We start from the raw sequence: 20,737 nt of genomic DNA on the forward strand, positions 1-20,737 counted from the left end.
AAAATATAATAAAATAAAGAAAATTATAATATAAGAAAATGTGATTTCATTTCAATAAATTGGAAGGACTTTACCAGAGAGAGAGAGAGAGGAGGCTTTGTGCTGTTCTGTACAAGTATCTTCTTTCCCTATTGCTCTATGTGCCCAAGATGTTAGCAGTGCAAAGTAAAATATCATGGATTCTAGGAGTAACTTATTTTATGCCAATGCAGTTTTAAAGGCAATGAACTGATCCTATTTCCATCAAGAGTACTTTTTTTAATATATAAAATTGTTATATGACTTACCTTTATTTCAGTTCTGGTGTTTCCATGACGTTTCCATGGTGTTTCCATTACTAATAATGTTTTCTATACCCCCACATTGAAAGTGATCTAACCAATTATATTACCAAATTATTACTTTCTCGGTAATAAGTGAATTCAAGGTTCTTAATCATGCTTTAATCATTTTATTAACTTTATTTTCCTATAGCTGTAGTAGAGTTACCATTTTGTATCTTTAGACAGAATAGTTGAAAGATAACACAAAGACTGCTGATAGTGCTAATGCTTCTTCACAAAATTGAGTCTATTTAAATCAAACGTCATCTCAGTATTGCTCTATGGATGTTAAATCTCACAGGTAACTGATTTTCTTACTGGTAAAACTCAAAGTTTCGTCAACAAATGTTTTCGACGTATACTCAAGGTTTGGTGGTCAAATGACATCAGTAACTCCAACTTATATGAAAAATGCGCATGGAACCAATGGTCAATTTCATAAAACTACGAAAATGGTAGAGACTACATTGCGAAAGCACGCCACGAAATTTGTCGACAAGCTCTTGTTTGGAATATTTAAGGCAGCCGTAAGAGGTGACGTCCTGAAAACACATGGAGAAGAACATTTTGTCGAACCAGATGGAAGTGTTTTATTCAGACCCTATGTTCCAATGGAAGATACAGAAATTGATAATGGTGATGACTGCTAAAAGTTATAATTCAACTCTTACTACGATACAAGAGTGGGCAGTAACATTTATGTTGAACGTATTTTTTTTCGTGTGAATAGAGGTGTTAAAAAATAAAAGTTTTATAGGTTTTTAGAATATTATATATAGTTTATTTATTGACGAATTGTTTTTTTATATTGTCCAGTGTTCAGGATTATCATCAGATTCTGTGACTATTTTAATAAACAAAACAAAACCATAGCATTTTCAGAATTGTCAGAATTGCCCTATTAATGTGTTTAAATATTTTGAGCATATATATATATATATATATATATATGTATATATATATTATATGTGTATGTATATTATATAATTATAATATATATATTATATGTTATAGTATATTGAATATCTAATTCAGTAATAAAATGAAAGACTGTAAACCAGCCTACACAGCTTGTACAAATGATATAACCACAATCAGCGCGAGACGAGACTTAAACAAGTGTCGACAAGTTGGGAACAGTTCGTAATTCTGGTTGACAAAAAAATAATGTTCTTTACTGATTATAGCACATAGTATAGAAAAATACAAAACAATTGCAGAAAATGTGCTCATATTTTGAAATAAACCAAAAATATTAAATATTATATCTTATATCTGAACACATATTTCAATAAACAGAAAAAATGTAGTAAATTAATATTAAATAAATAATATAAAAAATAACAGTCTGTATGACGATTCGCGAATACCAAACTCAAACCCAAACATTTTATTTTATTTTTTTTTAGTTCGGTTTTGATGTATTCCATTTACATATTTTTTTTAATATTATTCTGTACTCAAACCTTTATAGCAACAAACAAGTTTCCTAAACTGTATAACTCATTTCAAACTGTTGTATAAGCACAGTTTTGAAAATATTGTAGTACTTGAATAACTTCAAGAACGTTAATAACAATAAACAGTGACTTGAGTATAGTTAAAAAAAGTTATTGCATGAGTTTTAATTATCAATATCATCAACTGCATAAATAAAAAAGTTTCTTTGAATATTGTATATAATATATTGTTTATAACATAATATAAAGCAAGAACTCCGTTATGCTGTATAACTTATAAGAACAATGCATGGGCTGCTTAATTTCATATGATTTAACTGATTTAAGTCCTGCTATATTTAAAGAAAATAATTGCTTACCTGATTTCAAATATTTCAATTAAATTTAGATGTTTAGAACTGTACAATTTAATTTAAATATAAATTGAATATCTTACCTCACTTTTTTTTATTATTAATTTCCATTAACTTAACGAGTCGAACGACGGACGATTAACAAACACAAATTCTTTTATTTTTAAACAAATAAATACCACTATTTGCACTATAACTAAAACAGAAATTATTTACACTATATTTAAATATTTACATTGCATTTAAGCACATTTATTTTTTATAACGGATTAATTATGATGGAATGTAGAAAAAAAATAACTGTAAAAAATATTCAATTTAATTACGCGTATGACCGACCGCACTTTCAAAAAGTTTCGCACCAACTAATTTGCAAGCTTGAGAGTTCATAACAACTTTCAATGAAAAGTTTTATTTCGCATCACGGATGACCGTATGAGGGAGCTTTTTTATGTAAGATCGTTTTGTTATAAATATCGTAAAACGGTCGTCGATAAATTCCGTTTACGTTGTTATTGTTTAATTACTGATAACAATTGTTTATATTATATTAATATTGTACGAATGGAAGGAAGATAATTAATTAATTAATTAATTAATTAATTACGTATTTTTAAAGGGTTTTGCAGAAAAAAAGTAATACAAAAACAACCAATGATTATAGGCAAAAATTCTATGCCAATGAAATTTATTTTGTTGTTGCATTTTAGTTTATATGTAAATGTAAGTACCAATTTAATATTACATTTTAATTGTTGTTATTTATTACCTAGTGTGGGGTAGAGATAAGGCCCCCAGCCATTATGAAGTAAAAGTGCGTAATAGCACTAACTCAAAAAGAAGAATCAAGAAGACATAAACTTAGCCTTAATACAAATGCCATCCTCAATAAGTATTAAACAGTCAAACTTCCATAATTCGAACTTCTGTAACTTTGATTTTCTATAACTCAAACTAAATAGAGTGCAGCAGGGTTTAGAGAGTAAATTGCATACAATTACAAAAAATTCTTTAACTCAAAGACTCAACAATTCGAACTTTTTCTTTGCAAAATGGTACTTCGAGTTAGGGAAGTTTGATTGTATTTAGTGACCCTAGCATATACCTAACAAAACAATGCATTAGCTATTTTCTAATATTGGGTGATATCGAAAATATTGGGTAATATAAAAAGTATCCAGAGTTTTTTGTCACTAGTTGGTGTTGGTACCCATGTATCTGGCAACATCAATCTGATTATGTCGAGCGAACATATTGAAAGATGATATTTCAGGCCACATTTCTTGTGAAAGCAGTTGTTTAATTCGGCGTTCATGTGAAAACTTATATAAATATGAAAATGATTGTAATATCTAAAGAAATATGTAATGCTTCATTAATTACTATGAAAAATGTGAAATTACTGCAAAAATAATGCAGAAAAGTTTGTGTTATTTAAGGTGTGAATACTGCGAGTCAATGCCGAAGACAGAAGTAGTTTGCTAGATTCTGTTCCGAAAATTTTAATAACAAAGATACCCCTCGCTTTGGTTGGATAATCGCTTAAAAAGCGATGAAATATTGTAACTCGTTGGACAAGACAAGGATATAACAAAGACATGGAAGATCAACCAAATCACAGTTTGGAATCATTTAAAAGAAAGTCATTTAAAAGGCTAAGCAATGACGCTTGATGTTTAGATACAACATAAATCAACGAAAAGAAATTAGTTTGACCGAATCACCTTTAGTGAAACACTGTTGAAACGTAATGAAATCGAAACAGGTTTGCAGCGAATAATAACGGGCAATTAAAAATGGATTAAACAGTAGAATATTTAATACAGACAATCATATTCAAAGTCCGGTGACTATTCGGAAATTACTTTTAAGCGTGGATTGATAGCAAATAAGGTTATGTTGAGTGTCTGGTAAGATTAGAAGGTAAAATAGTTAATTCAATCTTATATTGATCAGAGCTGGATCGCTTGAATGAAATACTAAAGGAAAACCGACTAGAATTGGCAAACAGAGAAAGTCTAGTGCAGCAATATGATAATGCCAGATCACACAAATCGTTAACGACTTGGAAGAAATTGATGGAATTTGTTTGAAAGGTTTTATAGTTTTTTATAGATTTTTTATTGAAAGGTTCTTTTTTCATATGGTCGCTATTTATTTCGGTCTATGCAACACTCTCCAAATGGTAAAAAGAGCTGACCAAAAGAGTACGACCGAAAAGCTGCTAAAAATCACTTGGCCACATTTTTCAACGAGAAACCACAGAAGTTGCATTCCAGTTAATTATGAAGCTACCCCCAAAAAATGGTGAGAGCTTATAAGTAATAATGGCTAATATAAATTTTATTAAATTAATTTTCAGTATTTTATTTTTTTCATTGTTTTTGAAAAGAATAAATTCAAATGAATTTTATTCTTTAAAAAATTTATTGTACTGCTTAAATAAAATTCCTTAAAGATTTCTTGAGGCATTGAAACACTCCATGGTTTCACAATAGTATTTATCTTTTATTAAGTGACTTTAAGGCATAACGTTGAGTAATTCTTTTTATTTATATTAATTTAAATTCTAACTTAGGCGACTTTGAATTGAAGATAATCTACTGAAAGGCTAGTCCTGAAATGCTATATTAAAATTTTTGAGTCTCATATCAGTTTCCTCATATCAGTATGCCATTTTTCTATCTATCCACCTCTCATTAATTGACTTTAAAGCTTTAAATCTGTACATATGTTAAATCTGTGACATGTTAAAGACAACTTACTAGAATTCTTACACTATATTCCCTTCTTAACGTTCAATTGAACTAGTCTATTATATGACATCTGTCTATTTATCCGTCAATCTTTGTCTTTAAAGCTTGATTTTCACTAATATGTTACACATATGTCAGTGGAGGCTTTTACTTAAGCAGATAGACTGGAATACTTATCTTGAAAATATATTAACAAAATCATATTTTTGTGTCTCACATCGAATTCCCTTCTTAAGATCTAATTGAATCGGTAGTAGATATGACATCTGTCCATCTATCTATCTATTATTATCTATCATATCTATTATCTATCATATCTATGTATATCATTTATTATCTCTCATTATTTGTCTTAAAAGCTTAAATTTTTACAAATATATTGGACATATGTCTGTGGAAGCTGTTACTTAGGTGGGTAGGTTTAGTTAAATTACTAGATTAGCATTCTTATCTTGAAATTTCTTTGCAGAATTATGTTTAAGCTACTGAAATAACAGTATATATGTTATTTATTTCTTTTATAAAATTATGATCGAATGACAGACTTGTTACCTTCTTAATAGTATCTCAAATCTTTTTGACCCCTTGGCATTTCTGTCACTTTAACATCATGAAATTTTGTAAGCAATTGTGAAAAATTCTGCAAGTCCTGTAAGTATTCATAATCATTATTTTTACTGTAATTTTTAATAATATAATATAATAACTATTATTTTAATATACTAAAAAAGTTTTACTTTTTAACCTATATTCTTAAAATTATGAGTATAGAGTGTTAAACTAAAGTTTAAAGAATTTCTTTTTATCCCTTAAGCAAAATGAGCAGCGAGGATAAAATAAACTTTTTTTTTGAAAGTTTCACTATTAAAATAAACTGCAACACATCCCTTTCCTTGAAGGATGCAAAGCGATCCATTGTAGCAGAAGAGATACTTGCACATTTGATGCGCACGTGCTGTGACTCCTTGCGAATAATTGGACAGCTTAATGTCAGACAATTCGGCACATTAGCTGCACTTGCTGTCCACAATTCATCAAGTCCTTTGAATGCTGTAATTATAATACGATTACCACCGCAGCTCCCGCGCAGTTCAGAACCCAGTGATGATACTCAACACAGAACGCAGCGGCAAATGCATTCCTCTGCGCATGTACCAAGAACAAATTAGTTGCGATTTGAAAGGTGCAATGCACCGCAAATGCGCACTCGTCCACTCATAATGGCAACAGGATAATAACACTCAATGAAATAAGGACTTTTGACTTTTTCTTATGTATTCAAAAAAAATAATATTTAACAAAAACTTCACAAAAAAAAAAATCGACAACAGAAGAAATGATTGGCACTTGTCGCAGGAAACACAAGATATTTATGTGTGTAGGGAGTGCAGAGGATAATGCGGGTTAATTTTGCTTATGGACGCGGACGTTTGCTGCAGGTGAATTTCGATGCACTGGCTTGGAAATTGCAGTTAAGATTCCTCTGCACATTAGCATTAGTGTTGTGCGGTATACAATGCGGAAGCTAAAAATATCATTGAAAACCAGCGGAATTATTAATTACTGGACATTTGATGAAATCACTCAAAACCGCCAAAGGAACCAAGCGCAACGAATGCCAATTTCCGCTTTTTATTCCTTTCTTTTTCTTCTTGTATGGTAGATGGCGGCAAAAATGGTTTGGTGTGTGAAATTGAATTGAGTTTAAGTATTTATTGGTCAATATAATATTTTTACATCAATTTCATTAAATAAAACTTCAAAAGTACAAAAGAAAGATATGAGGCATACGTATTCATTGATACGAGTAGATATGCTCCTGCAATTGAGTGTTTCGCTTTTATAAATCGTAAATTTCATGGATAATAGTCAAGATTATAACAGAATCGTGTACTTAATTAACACAGTAATGAGCCATAATGTCAGCTTTGATCGAAGCCAGCATTAAGCCAAGCAGCCAAGCAGCCGAGCAGCCACGAAAACGGCGGCAGCATCATTCGGTGTAAAACTTTGTAAATATAAAATGCCAACTCAGGTGGGAGCTTGTTAAATTAACTTTTATTAGTGTAAAAATAAATTATATTATGAATTAAAATAAAAAAAAAGAAAACAAAAATCAAGCGAAATAACTATTCCGTTCCAGGCTGCCTTTTACTTGCTACCACTTTACAACAGCACTGGCATTAGTACTGGCATTGGCATTAGCAGTGGCTCTGGTACTGACACTGGCACTGGCAATAGCAATAGTAATGGCAACGCCAGATTCATAGTACTTTTTATGGCGTAATAAGTTAGAACACAAAAGAGCAATCAACTATGAGAAATTAATTTTGTTCTGCAGTGCAACTGGACCCACTAAAACGTTTAGCATCAGCATCAGCATCAGCATCAACATCAGCAGAACTTAAACTATTTTATTATTTAAGGCTTTCTGCGAAAATTCCAACGATCGCAATGCTCATTGGTTAGCGCAGTCACTCTTCGTCATACATAAAAGTTTGGTGATGGATTGCGTGCGACATTTACGGCTAAATACTGAAGCGTTCATAAGTGGCTGCCGGTGCAACAGTTGCCGCAGCTACGGCTATAGTTGACTACTACTACTACTACTACTACTTATACCAATTACTGCTCGAGTATGTGCGCTAATTCAACAGACAGATTTTGTTTTCATAGTGGGATTTGTGTTAGTCAGAGACTGACGACTGACGACTAACGACTAACGACTGACTGATTGTCTGACTTACAACGCCGACTGCAACAGTTCCTCGTTAAATCTTTTTTATTGTTTAAAAGTCGCCTCTTGGTGATTACGAAGTTTGATGCCCTTTTTTATCTTATTTTTATTAGAACATTCTTACATTTATGCTGAGATGCTTTAAAAATAATCACTCTTAAGTGCTACAAGTTTCGTCATTATTACTTTTTTTTCTTAATTTGTTTCTAATGTAAGAGCCACCGAAATTGAAAACGAGAAAAAATTGTTTATGGAAAATACTAAGGAATTGTTGTACTTTAAAAATAATCCTTTATCTCTGAATAAAATTCAATAAATTTATTAATTACTTGTTGGTTTATGAATAAATTGAGATTAGTTTTCTGATGATTATTTATTTATGCAAAAGATGATAATTATAAATTAATAAAAATTTGCTTGGATCTCTTCAAGAAATTTCAATAAGATAATATGATATTCCTCGGATTTATCAATGCTTTTCGGCTGGTTCTAACATGATCATTGTCCATTCTGAGGAATTGTGGAATCAAAACGGCCTTTATTTCACCTAACCTAATTTCTCGCTACTTCATCATATTATTCCAATAAGTAATCCATAGAAGTTTTAATTAGGTTCGAAATATTGTTCTTTAAAAATAATTCTTTGTCTCCAGGGCGAAGAACCTAGTAGTCTAGTTCCTTATTCTTAGTTTACTCTAAAATTAATTTCAAAGTTAACTCACAAATAAATAAATTAATAAATTCTTTATCAAGAGGTTTTCTAACAGTAATGAACTACAACAACAAAAATTCATATTATATTATTTTAATTAATTGAGTTCTTGGCTGACCATAAAGCTGTTTCGAGTATTGCCAAATACCCATCATCAGTGGTCTTGGAAATAATTCTTGTATTTAATTATTCGAAAATAATTATTTTTTGAGACTGAAAGTATCAGGAATCGAACTTGTGTCCTGCCAAATTCAAAGCTCAGAGTCAGTGCACCTTAACTAACTGACCCAAAGTCGTACTTGACTTCTTTATCTTTATCTGTGAATTCAATAGATCTATTAATAGCTACTTGGTTAGTTAATAAATTGAGTTTGAGATATTTTACATAGATGACAGATAGCACTGGCGAACTAAGCTTATAAACGATTCTTTAAGTAAGATCCTGAAAATAAAATTTTTGTTACAAAAAGTTTTTTTTTTTGCAGTGGCTGACAATCAACAATGCCCAAAGTGTGAGGGTTTCATCCACTAAAACCACATCTTAGGAATAAATACTGCATTTCAGTAATTAAGAGGGAGAGATGCGGTCAACAGGCTTAAAACCTAGAGGTCTAGGGTAATCTAAGCCAGATATGATTGGCGTAGCACTAGTGGATGGAAAGTATTGTATGTGGACAAGGGCTATGTTAGTGATAAACTCTGTAACAGGGGTCACGAGAATCGGAATTGTAGAGTAGGATAATAGGGGCATCAGTTATGCAATCGAGTGAGCACCGACGGGTGAGTGTAAGAAGGTACTTGTGGATGCGAGCGATTTTAGCTTTGTCGTAGAGAACGAGTATATTTATAAATAAATAAAACAAAGAAACATTCTCTAAATCTTCAGCATTCTTTGGAAATATCCTTTGTTTTTCTATGTCAATATATAACACAAACACTTTAATTGGAGCATAGTCGAAGTAGCACTGATCGTACCACGTTTTTCTGTAAAGCTACTTTTTACCATCAATAAGGAAATAATATATCAAGACAAGATATAACTTTGAATCTATTGTACTAAAGATAAAAAAAGTAGAGTCACTAAAACAGTTCCAACGAAATGATTTACCATTCAAATATCATGAAATGTTGGTAAGCATAACTTTAAAGTTGCCTCTTTTTTAAATTTATAATTTTTTTGTTAAGATTTATTAGCCCTCATTCTCCATTACTAAGCTCGCAAAATGCTGTCAAGTCTCATACTAACTTTAACTTAAATTAATATATGAATTATAACTTAATATTGTTATAAATATTATTAATTACCTATTAATGTTTTCAAGTGCTGGATGGAATCAGTTTATATCTGTGGTACGAATGAAAATTATATAGCTGATCATGTATCCATATTCTTTCAGTATCAATAATAATTGTCAATATAACGTAACATTACAAAGCCTGATGTTATTGGTAGCGTTCAGCCTTATTATTGTTCAGTTCGTTAAATTAAGCTGTTGTAGATATATCTATGATTAAAGAAGTGTATGAAATTACTGGTTAAATCAACAAATACTTCAGATATTAAAAAATATTTTAAAATATTTTGTTCCACTATAACAGGGAAAAATTTATTTGAAATAATCGCTCTGATACTTTGCTGCATTCTTTTCCTATAATTGATAATACTGTCAGTAGTACCCATATCAAATTTTAATTACTTAATTACTTACATTAAATCCGGTTAGTGTTCCCTCAATTTAATAATTCCACTCCTACACGGTCAACCTCTACGTTTTTTTCTTCCAACTTCACCCATTTTCACAACATGACTAAACCACCGAAGGCACTGGATGTTAATTCGCTGGATTATTTCAATGTCGTGATAAAGCTCATACAGGTCGTGGTTCATTCAGATACGGTAGTCGTCGCCAACTCGTAGAGAACCAAAGTTCTTGCGAATAATTTTTCTCTTGAACACTATTAGTGTTGCTTCATCATTCTGTGATATCGTCGCTGGCATTATATGAAAAATTTAATATATCAGAAAAGTAACTAATATCATCTTATAATTTAAATGTATATCACTAACTAATGTATATTAAATATATCTTGTATGGTATATATAAAGGTTAAATATATTTTCAGCTTCGGTGATCACATTTAATATTATTGTAAGCCTATTAAAGTAATTAGTATAAAATATAGTCTTCTACTTCGATGTCGATGTAAAGCGATTTGCTAATTTACATTTTCATAATAAACTATATTAGAGCTGATTCTCACTCGCCATTAAAAATCTAGGCAAGGTAATTTGTTTCGCTACTTTATTTCCAATAATATTTCTTTTTAAATGAATTCTAATTATTAATTATAAATTATTAATGTGTACATCGTTTACTTATAAAGATTTTATACTATTTTTTTTATAAATAATTTTATTATTTTAATAAAAATTATTCACAATAAATAATTTTTTTACCTATTTTCAAGCTAATCATAAGACTTAAGCAACAAACTTTAAATTTAATTTTTTATTACCTGCAATCGAATTTTAACCTTAGTACAAAAATATAGTTTTTTTTGGTTCGTTAAATATACTTTTTTATACAAAAAAAATATACTTTTTATATATTGTTATATGTATTAATATATTATTTATAAAAAAATATATTTTAATAAAAATATCTTTATTAAATTGCATTAAATACTGCATGCCCTGGATAATCAGGACCGTCAATATTCCGATCAACATGGCAATTTTAATATCGCATTTATCTTCACTTTATCGTTTTCGTACTAATAAAACGAAATATTATATATTATATTTATATCTGGCTTCAGCAATTATACAGAGCTTAGTATACGCATTTTTTAAAAGTCGTGTTGTAAGTACGTCAAAATAGGTGCACATGTCAACAACTTAGGTTCACTTTACTTAAAGCGTTTATTAACAAGCTCATTATGGATTACATTGATCATATGTTGACCTCGTTAAGAGCCCTACGCTAACAGTGGAGTAAAGTGCGGAGAAACTACAAATATCTGCAAATTTTAATTTACATAAAGCAGCAACAAACTAAGAATATTCAACTTCAACGTAGTATCCATTTTACTGTATGTTACGGATGCCAAATGTGGAATGTTGCCCCATGGCTCTTACAACGCAGGCAAAGTTCTTTTAACTGATGCCTCAGATACATATTAAAGATGCGATAGTCAGAAGCTATATTCAACTATAGACCATAAGCAACAACCCACCCACAAGTGCTCCACAAGTGAAACGGACAGAATTCCCGTAAAAGAGGAAGGTCGCGTATATATGAAAGTAGTTTAAAAAAGAAGTTCAAAAGAACGAAATGGACTAGAGTCTAATTAAAAAAATGTTTCGAATAGAAACAGATTTAAGAAATTTTTTTGCTTTAAGACATACTTTTATTGTCTTAAACATTTTTTTGGAGAGTGTCATTATAGTTATAGTTGATATATATGGGTGTATTGCACTTGTGCTTTCACTCAATGTAGAATTGCAGTTTTAATCCGGGCAGTTCGTTTGATTCACAGAACAGCATAGAACAGAAAATTGACCTAAGTCCGTCTCTCTCTCTCAACGAGAAGAAACAGATATAAAAAATATTCACTATGGAGTAAAAATAAAATATATCTAAAATAAAATTAGATCAGCTGATGAGGAATGATCATTTAAAGACAAGCAATCAAGTACATATATATATGTATATATACTTGATGTTTGCATTTTGCTATGTTTATAATATAATGGTGTTATTCACTTCGTCTTGCAAAGTCATTGCAATATTGCTCTACTAAATTGCAAGGGTGCGATAACATTTCTGTTGCAGAATTCCAACATTAAAATGAAACAACTGTTTTTGCAGCATACCTCATCTACTTGAGAAGCAACATATTTTAAAACAGCTGTTCTTTTCTTTTTTTGTTTCGGTGCAAGTAACATATATATGCTGGGGTTTAGGTGGATTTTAATTTGTGGATTTCATGCACCTTGCAATAAGTTTGCAAGGCAGAGTGAATACCTCTAATATATTTCAAATATTTTCTAATGAGAAAACCCATCAATAATTAATTACCATGTTGAAGCTATTTGAGCCAGTGCACTTGAGCACATTTACCCCCCTTTACGCCTTGACTGGATTATTGTTTATCACTTCATCAGACTAATAATTGACTTCAGATCTGCATACCTCTTCGACGAGCCTGTAACCATTCTGAGATTTGACAACGCGGAGTTGGTAAGTCTTTCAGTTATCGCAAATTATTTCAGGGCTCTGTCCTTTAAGTATTTCTTGATCGGATCAATCTTGAAGTCCCTGAGGATGTCATTCGTCCTAATGTACCATGGTACCTTAAAAAGTCATCTCAGAGACTGGCTTTGTGCATAGTGTTTGAATGGTTACATACATTTGGTGTGTTGAAAGGATTAACTCAAAAATCTCAAATATATCTCTTGTTGTTGTTGTTGTTGTTGTGATTTGAGTTAGTGCAATTGTGCACTTTTACTCTTTTGTGGCTGGGGGGCTTATCCCTGCCCCATACTAAAATTTAACTATACTAGAATCATTATCATTGATTTATCTTTTAACTGATGAAGGACCGTAGATCGGCATATATGGACTTAAGGTTTGTTAGGGCGGGGTTGGGCAACGTATCAACTTTTGTGAATAATTATAGGGCTCTGTCCTTGATATATTTTTTCACTGAGTCAAAATACGAAGAAAAAATTACTTTCGATCAATATTAGAACAGTATTTTTTTCTTTCAGTTTGTAATAGTCAGTTAGCACCATTACATTATTTAAGTCTTCACATAAGATTTTTTTTATTATTTTTAACATATGGATCATAGTTGTATTATCAATTTATTAACAAATTATTAACAAATATTGTTAGGCAAATAGCAACAAATAACTATTTTGCGTATTTTTTCTCTGTTGGTATAAAATAATCAAAAACTGTATTAATAATAAATTATTTTCCTTTTACAAAACTTCCGTTGCCGATGAACAGAAATCGATTTTGTATCTGTATTTTTTTTAATGAATTTTATTTGTGGGATCAAACTTTTGTTTCGGTTTCCTCAAATCAATAATAAAATTTAATTATGCAAATCAGTGCATGGGAAGGCACTATTTTATATCGATGAGCCCAACAGAGAAGTTGGTAAACACTGTGTCAGCTACTGTGTTGCTTACCCCTCTCTGCGAAGCAAACAAATTTAATAGCAGCATTTGTGTGATATATTTTTTATGTGCTCTTGTCTTGGCAATTATCTATTCAACAAAACATCCATCTTTCTACAACGAAGACAGAAATCACATTTTATGACATCAAATAAAATAAAAGCAGCACAAAATAATAAAAATAATGAAAAAAAAAACCATACTCATACTCGTATATATACTCATATATATACTCATATATGTACTCACATAAAAAAATGAAGTTAAAACTAAAACATTTTTATTAGCTTGGCTCGAAAATGTTGCAGCAAAAACAGTTTAAATTAGAACAAAATCGCTTGCAATTAACCTTTCTTTTCTCTCGCGACGGTTTTTAGTTTTAATTACGTTGCATTAAGAAATCAATCCTTAGTGACGCTGACATGGTGCACCCGAGCCAAGTGCCACAGTTATAGTCGCAGCCACCGTTCACTGTTCATCGTTCATCGTTCATCGTTCACCACTCATCACCGTTGACACCATTGTTAAGATGTGAAACGTGCAGGAAGAAGAATTAGTTTAATGTGCCTCTAAATGAACCATAAAAAATTGCTTAATTTACCACTGTCAACAAAAAACAACAACTCCAAAAAAACACAAAAAACCTCCGCAATCCATAAAAGAGAAATGCCGCCTCAACAGGTACACTTCTTTCTGTGCCAGTTACAAGTTGGAAATTATCTTAAATTAAGATAAAATACATTTTCCGGGGTTAGAAGTGCAACATAAATTTGATTTCTATTTTCAACAATTGCTCAATATTCCTACTCTTATTCGTTTAAATAATTTAAAGTGACAAATAATGTTTATACTCAACGGCAAATGTGTTTTTACGAGGGGCACTCAGTGTGACATTAAGACTCAATGTACCAAAAATCTCTGTAATATTGTTTATTAATGTGCAGACTTGCCGCATGGTACGGTACTTAGGCTCTGTGCACAAGTCAGCTTCCGTACGTTCCACATTTCGGCTTGATATGTTTAGACATTGGTCTTGCCAATCGCGTAAAACATAACACCATTACCGCCATAAAATAAATTTTCTGCCATGATATCTGTCGAACCAAGAATGGACATCTGTGAAGTACAAAAAAATAAATAAAAATTATAAAAAGGAATTATTGAAAATATTGCTACATAAATTAAACTAAAATACACTGTAAGAAATATTACGAGTATATAGAATTCAAAGAGTTTCAGTTTCATTATTAAAGGTGAAAATGTTCTACGAGATATCTGTTTCATTAAGTATTTAAGATCAATCAAATTTAATAAAATTTCAATCAAAATGATCACATGAGACAGCTGTATGGTCAGGCAAAAATTCAATTACTTTCAGCACAAAAAGTATCCGGATTTTGTTATTTGTTAACTAATCCTTAAGTAATAGACCTTTTTCAAAAATTTTTTGTAACTTTTTTATTTATGTTGGTACATCCTTTCTTGACATATGGTACAAATTTGAGCGCCATCTGTCAATTAGTTTGTTTGCAGCAGCTGTTAATGTGAGACTACCTCAAGTGCATTTAGCGATTTTTACTATGGAAAATTCTTGTTGTACGCAATTTTTTGACCAAACACGGTACCACTGTCATCGCTCAGGCCCTATATTCGCCAGATCTGGATCAGTGTGACTTTTTTCTGTTCCCGAAACTCAAATTGTCCCTTCGTGGTAAGCGTTTTGAGTCGATTGAATAGGTAAAAGAGAATTTGCTGAAGGAACTAAAAGCCATACCTACACGGGCCTACGAAAAGTGTGTGGAAGATTGGGTTAAGCGTTGGCATATGTGTATCGCTTCAGAAGGAGCATATTTTGAAGGAGAAAAAAAAAATTTGGAATAAAATTTTAATTTGTGTGTTTTATTTACAAAATCCGAGTACTTTTTGAGCAGAAGGTAATTAAAAATAATAAAAGAAATTGCTTTTGTTGCAATTTTACTACTGTTTGATAAAAACCTCTCTATTGAGTACATTAGATTATGTTAAGAATTTCAAGCACCTGCTTCTTAAGCTTTTATATACAAAATACATAGCAAGTATTTTAAATTATGGGAAATCCCTTGTGAAAAATTTATTTTTAAGGGGTGCATTCGAAATTTTTTGCCTTAAATCAGTTCATTTATTTATAATGAGCTCATTTATATGAAAGCTCGCGGCAATTGTTGTTGCTTTCAATGTGAAATGAAAACTTAACACTGACAGCTCACGTCATTTTGTATTGAAAACAATAACAATTGCCGTGAAGTAACTGCAATCATAGCATGCCCTTAAATAAGATTATGGAAACATGGTATAAAAAATCATACTTTAAAGACTAGCTTGCTTCTACTGCGACAATGCGTGTATTATAATTTTCTATTTTTTCCTATGCTATTAAATAATATAGTTGGATTTTTGGAGCGAGTAAGTTCATTTAAGAGTCTTGGAGAGAGAAATAGTATGTAAAAATTTCGGTTAAAGGACTTACTAATACTTTAAAGAACTGGAATACTTTAAATTTCTATTTGATAGTATTTACTACGAGCTACTATATTTTTCAGAGCTTAAGGACTTACTCTAAACCAAGAAGGGGGAACAACAGACGCGACGGTCTATTGCTAGTTTAGTCCGATCTCGCACCAAAAGTTGCAGTAACTAAACAATCCATTACTACTGAACCTAATAAAGCATAATCTGAAAATAATAAAGCATTACTACTATATACTGCGATATATAAGCAAAAATTTCATGATTCTATGTTTTTAGTCGATATAGTTGAAATTTTGGAACGACTAAGCTTATTTCGATTCCTGTCATATGAATGTATATTTAAAAAGAAGTTTCTTTTTTCAGTGTAGCTTTCTAGTAACTAAATAAGTACATAAAAACGTATTGACTTATTTGATTTATTCTGAGGATGATGAACAGCACAAATCCAACAGATTTTTAACGTTCATACAAGAATGCCTAGCTCAGAGTATCTATACATTGATTCCACACAAACTATATGAAATACTTAAGAAAAAATGATGTGTTGTACAGCAGAGAAAACTGTGATTTTGTTGTATCTACAAAAATGTTTGCGTAACGACGATAGGCTCGCCACATCTTTTTGCTGTGCGCCGCATGAAAAACCGCACAATTGCACAAAATCGGTAAAGCTCATTGATATTTCGATCGCGACCGTATAAAATATTTTGTTGAATATGTGTCGGATTTGCGGGGTATACGAGTACACGAGTATACGAGTATATGGCAGAAAACGTTTTGTTACTACAGCGATTCTATCAATAACAGTCTAACATGTTTGGAAAGTGTCGCCGAACGATCGATGCTTCCCCAGTACGTACAAATATAATCAATACGCAAACATTTCTGCGATCATCAGATCAGAAAATTGCACTTTTTTGTGTCAATCACACAAAACACAGCACAACACAACCAACACAATCAACCACATCAACGCCATCAACTCGATCAACTCGATCAACTCGATCAATTCGACCAACATAACTCAATGAAATTCAATAAAATTTAAGAAAATCCATAAAATCCAACACTGATTTTTATGAACTTAACTGCAAGGATGCGCTGCCAACTGCACGTGATACAATTACTGCAGTTTTTTTTCTCCTGCGTTTATTTATTAGGAATTTTTTTATTTCCTTAAAAAGTACATTTTTATTTCATTTAACATTTATTTTTTTGTTTGTCTAAAGCCTAAAAATGTGAAGCTGCGAAATATACGAGCTTCGAATATTTAAACACTGCATTAATCATTTTTTTATGAGTAAGGAATCAGTAATATTAAATTTTTAAATACCATAAAAACGACAAACAAAAATATTTCTTTGGCCAAAAAAACAAAAAAAAAACAAAAATAAATAAATAAAAATAATAAATATTATTAATGAATGTGTGGAATCAAAATTTATTTGCAGACAAAATTTTCCGATATATCTAAGCAAATGGAATAAAACTCTGTAATTAAATTATTTAAAAAAATTGTAAGAAAAATTGATAATAAAAATTAGAATAAACAAATACTGTAAATAGTGTTATTTTAATGTGCTTTACTGTATTGCTATTTTATCGTATTCATCTATTCATCTGTATTTCATTTCATCTATTCCTAACTTCATATCGAGAGATCTGAAGGAACTCACATGACTATCCATTTATGCAGAAAAATGTTTGTTTAATTTTGATATAAGTAGTATTTTTATAATAATATTTTTTTAATATTACTTATTATGTTAATATTAATATTATTAGTAATATTAGATTATTATGATAATCTCATATTTTTATCATTAGTATCTTTAAGTTCAAATCTGTTTCTAAAGATTATAAACACCTACTTGGGTAAGTGTTTTTCAGTGATTACACAAAACTTTATACTCCAATTAAATATTGTAATATTTCGAATGAGTATTACTTGTATCTTTTTTAATCTGTTATAATATGTAGATTTGTTTATCTCTTAGAAAAGTATGGAGTTTACAACTCTCTTTCTAACTAATTCATTGTTCTGAATTTTAGCATATCCTGCTTTAAACATATATTATACTTATTTTAATGAAAGATATTGAGCGTCTTTTTGAAACATTTCTAATGTGGGCAGCACTGATTACATACTATAATGCACAGCCTATTTCTTTTTTTTGTTGTGTTTTTTTGTGGTGAGGAGGTGGTATGTTTTATGCAACGTCAAACCGACCGTCGTCGGAATGATGTGCCCGACTCTTTAATATATTAATATATAGTACACAGACTAAAACACTTTCTCTTTGGAGTGACTTGTTTCCACCCAAAACCGTTTTCGCATCACAATTCCATTCGGGGAGGGTGTCTTTTATATTGCTTGCAACAGCAACACAGCAATACTGTTTTAATTTTCGATCTAGGTACTTCCAGACCTCCATTTTTTGGTTTCTGCCCCATTTATTACCCTAACTTCTTTTTCTCCATTCTATGTCTGTTTTATTCGCTTTGAGGACTTGAATCACATACGTATTACTCTATCGTTCGCCAGTTTTCTGGTTTCGCTCTTATCTTTTCCACTTTTTATGGATTATCATTATTATTATTATATAGTAAGGGACAGCGAGACACCACAGCTTAAGAGATTTATTGTTTTATCGCAGTAGATAGTCTACGAAGTTTGCTCTGGTAAGTCTAAGGATATGGTTTTTAATAGAAACATGCACATTAATTAATCTTAGCATATATCAAGTTTTGTTGCACATTTATTTTCTTTACCATTTTTGTTTTGATTACTACAATGACATTTTAAGATTATTGTGGTGTATTTAAAGGCGATGTATTCAGTCTGGCTTTAGATTAATTCAATTGACGTGTTAAAAGTTCTATGAATTTTTTAAAACTAATTTTATAAAAGTTCTCTCAGTCACTAAACACGTTGCCATATTTAGCATATTTGAAAGTTTTAATATAGTTTGAATTAAAATATGATTATAACACCATATATTCGCAGACGGTAAAATTGCCTCTTAGGATTATTGTGACAAACCCACTTTAGTTCCATAAGTAGGTAACAGTTAAATATGCCATTTTGTCCCTTGGAGAGATGTTGCCAAATTCCATTATAAGTGGATAAGTAGTTGATAAGAACCGAAGTCTGAATTTGGTGAGACTATGACAGTGAAACAGAATGTGTTTTGCTTTTTACTCTTCTTCGTCTCAAAGTCTGCAGCTACCGTTCCTTATAATATCTAGATTCGATAGATGTTTTTTGACGCCACAATGTCCAATGTGAAACCCAATGGGAAGTCGGATAACATTATTATTATTATCAGATAATAATAATAATAATATACCATATATTATAGAAATCATTTATGTTTAATTCCGAGTCGAAGTTTTATATGAAAAAGTAATATAGAAAACTTCTTAGTTTCTTATATATGTACGTATTTAGTCTAAGTAAGACTACAGAGCGCAATAATATCTATATAATTATGCATAGATATCTGGGTTCGTAATAATATCAGTGATAATAAACAAATTATTGAAGATAAATATATTGACAGATTTAAGTAGAATCATTGTAAAGTAATCATTGAACTCATTAATATGTTATACTTATTTAAAAGATGAATCGTCAAGAAATGGAAGAGTGAATAAATTATAGATTAATTTTTTTATAGAGCTAATATATAATATATTATTTTGGATAAATTTGGCAAATTCATTTACCACAGTTTAAAATCATTAAATTTAAAAAATTCTTATCTGCGACCTCTCTTATCTTACTTCCATTGGAATTTCGCGCTTAATTTTGCACCTTCAGGTTCTACAGTGCTTGACTAAATATAAATATTCCATGCACGTTCGTTGCGTCTAAATACTTTTCCAATTCGTTAAGAGCAATCGTGGATAGAAAACACATCAAGTAGTCAATTCAGCAAATGAGAATGCACTGTGAGCAACTTGCCAAATAAGTGAACGATGGCGACCACATTTGTGCCCATTGCAGTGCACAATGCACAATGCACAATGCAGATTCCAGTTGACAAAATGAAGGTGAGGCGATTGCAAGCGCATTTATGTTCATGCAGGTAATTTTAACACTTGTGTTATTGCTGTTATGCAGTTGTAGTTGCCACTTTTATTGTAAGTATCTTGAAAGTTGACACTTCATTGGCGCGTTGCTTAAGTTAATTAAGCGCAACAACGATTGATACGTTTCATGCACAGTGTGCTTGAGTAAGGCAGCACTGGAACATGGACCACCAAGTCTGTATGTGCACTTAGGAATGCAAAAGCTATAAACGATGGAGAGAAGAATTTTAAGCTAGAAAAAATTTTGTTGTACTGCTATTAATAAAATTATATATATATATATACATTATTTATACTTTAAAATTAGTTTCAGTGTTAACTAACAAATAAATAAAATATATTAGATATATTACATCAACAAATTAATTATAACTCAACAATTTAGATATAGGTATATACAGTTTGGTATTAGCTTTTCGGATTCTAGTATAGCCATTAGTCTCTTGTAGAATAGCTTTTCAAAGAGCTTCGAAATGATTGGTAAAATTGAAATTGGTCTATGATTTATGCTTGACACAAACGGTTTTTCCAGTCTTCAAAACACTTTTGATATGTTGACAAAGTTCTGACCTTTGCCAATCTCTGCTAACTTTCTTATATGG

This window comes from Teleopsis dalmanni, chromosome 2 (assembly GCF_002237135.1).
Source record: "Teleopsis dalmanni isolate 2A chromosome 2, ASM223713v2, whole genome shotgun sequence".
Lineage (NCBI taxonomy): Eukaryota > Metazoa > Arthropoda > Insecta > Diptera > Diopsidae > Teleopsis > Teleopsis dalmanni.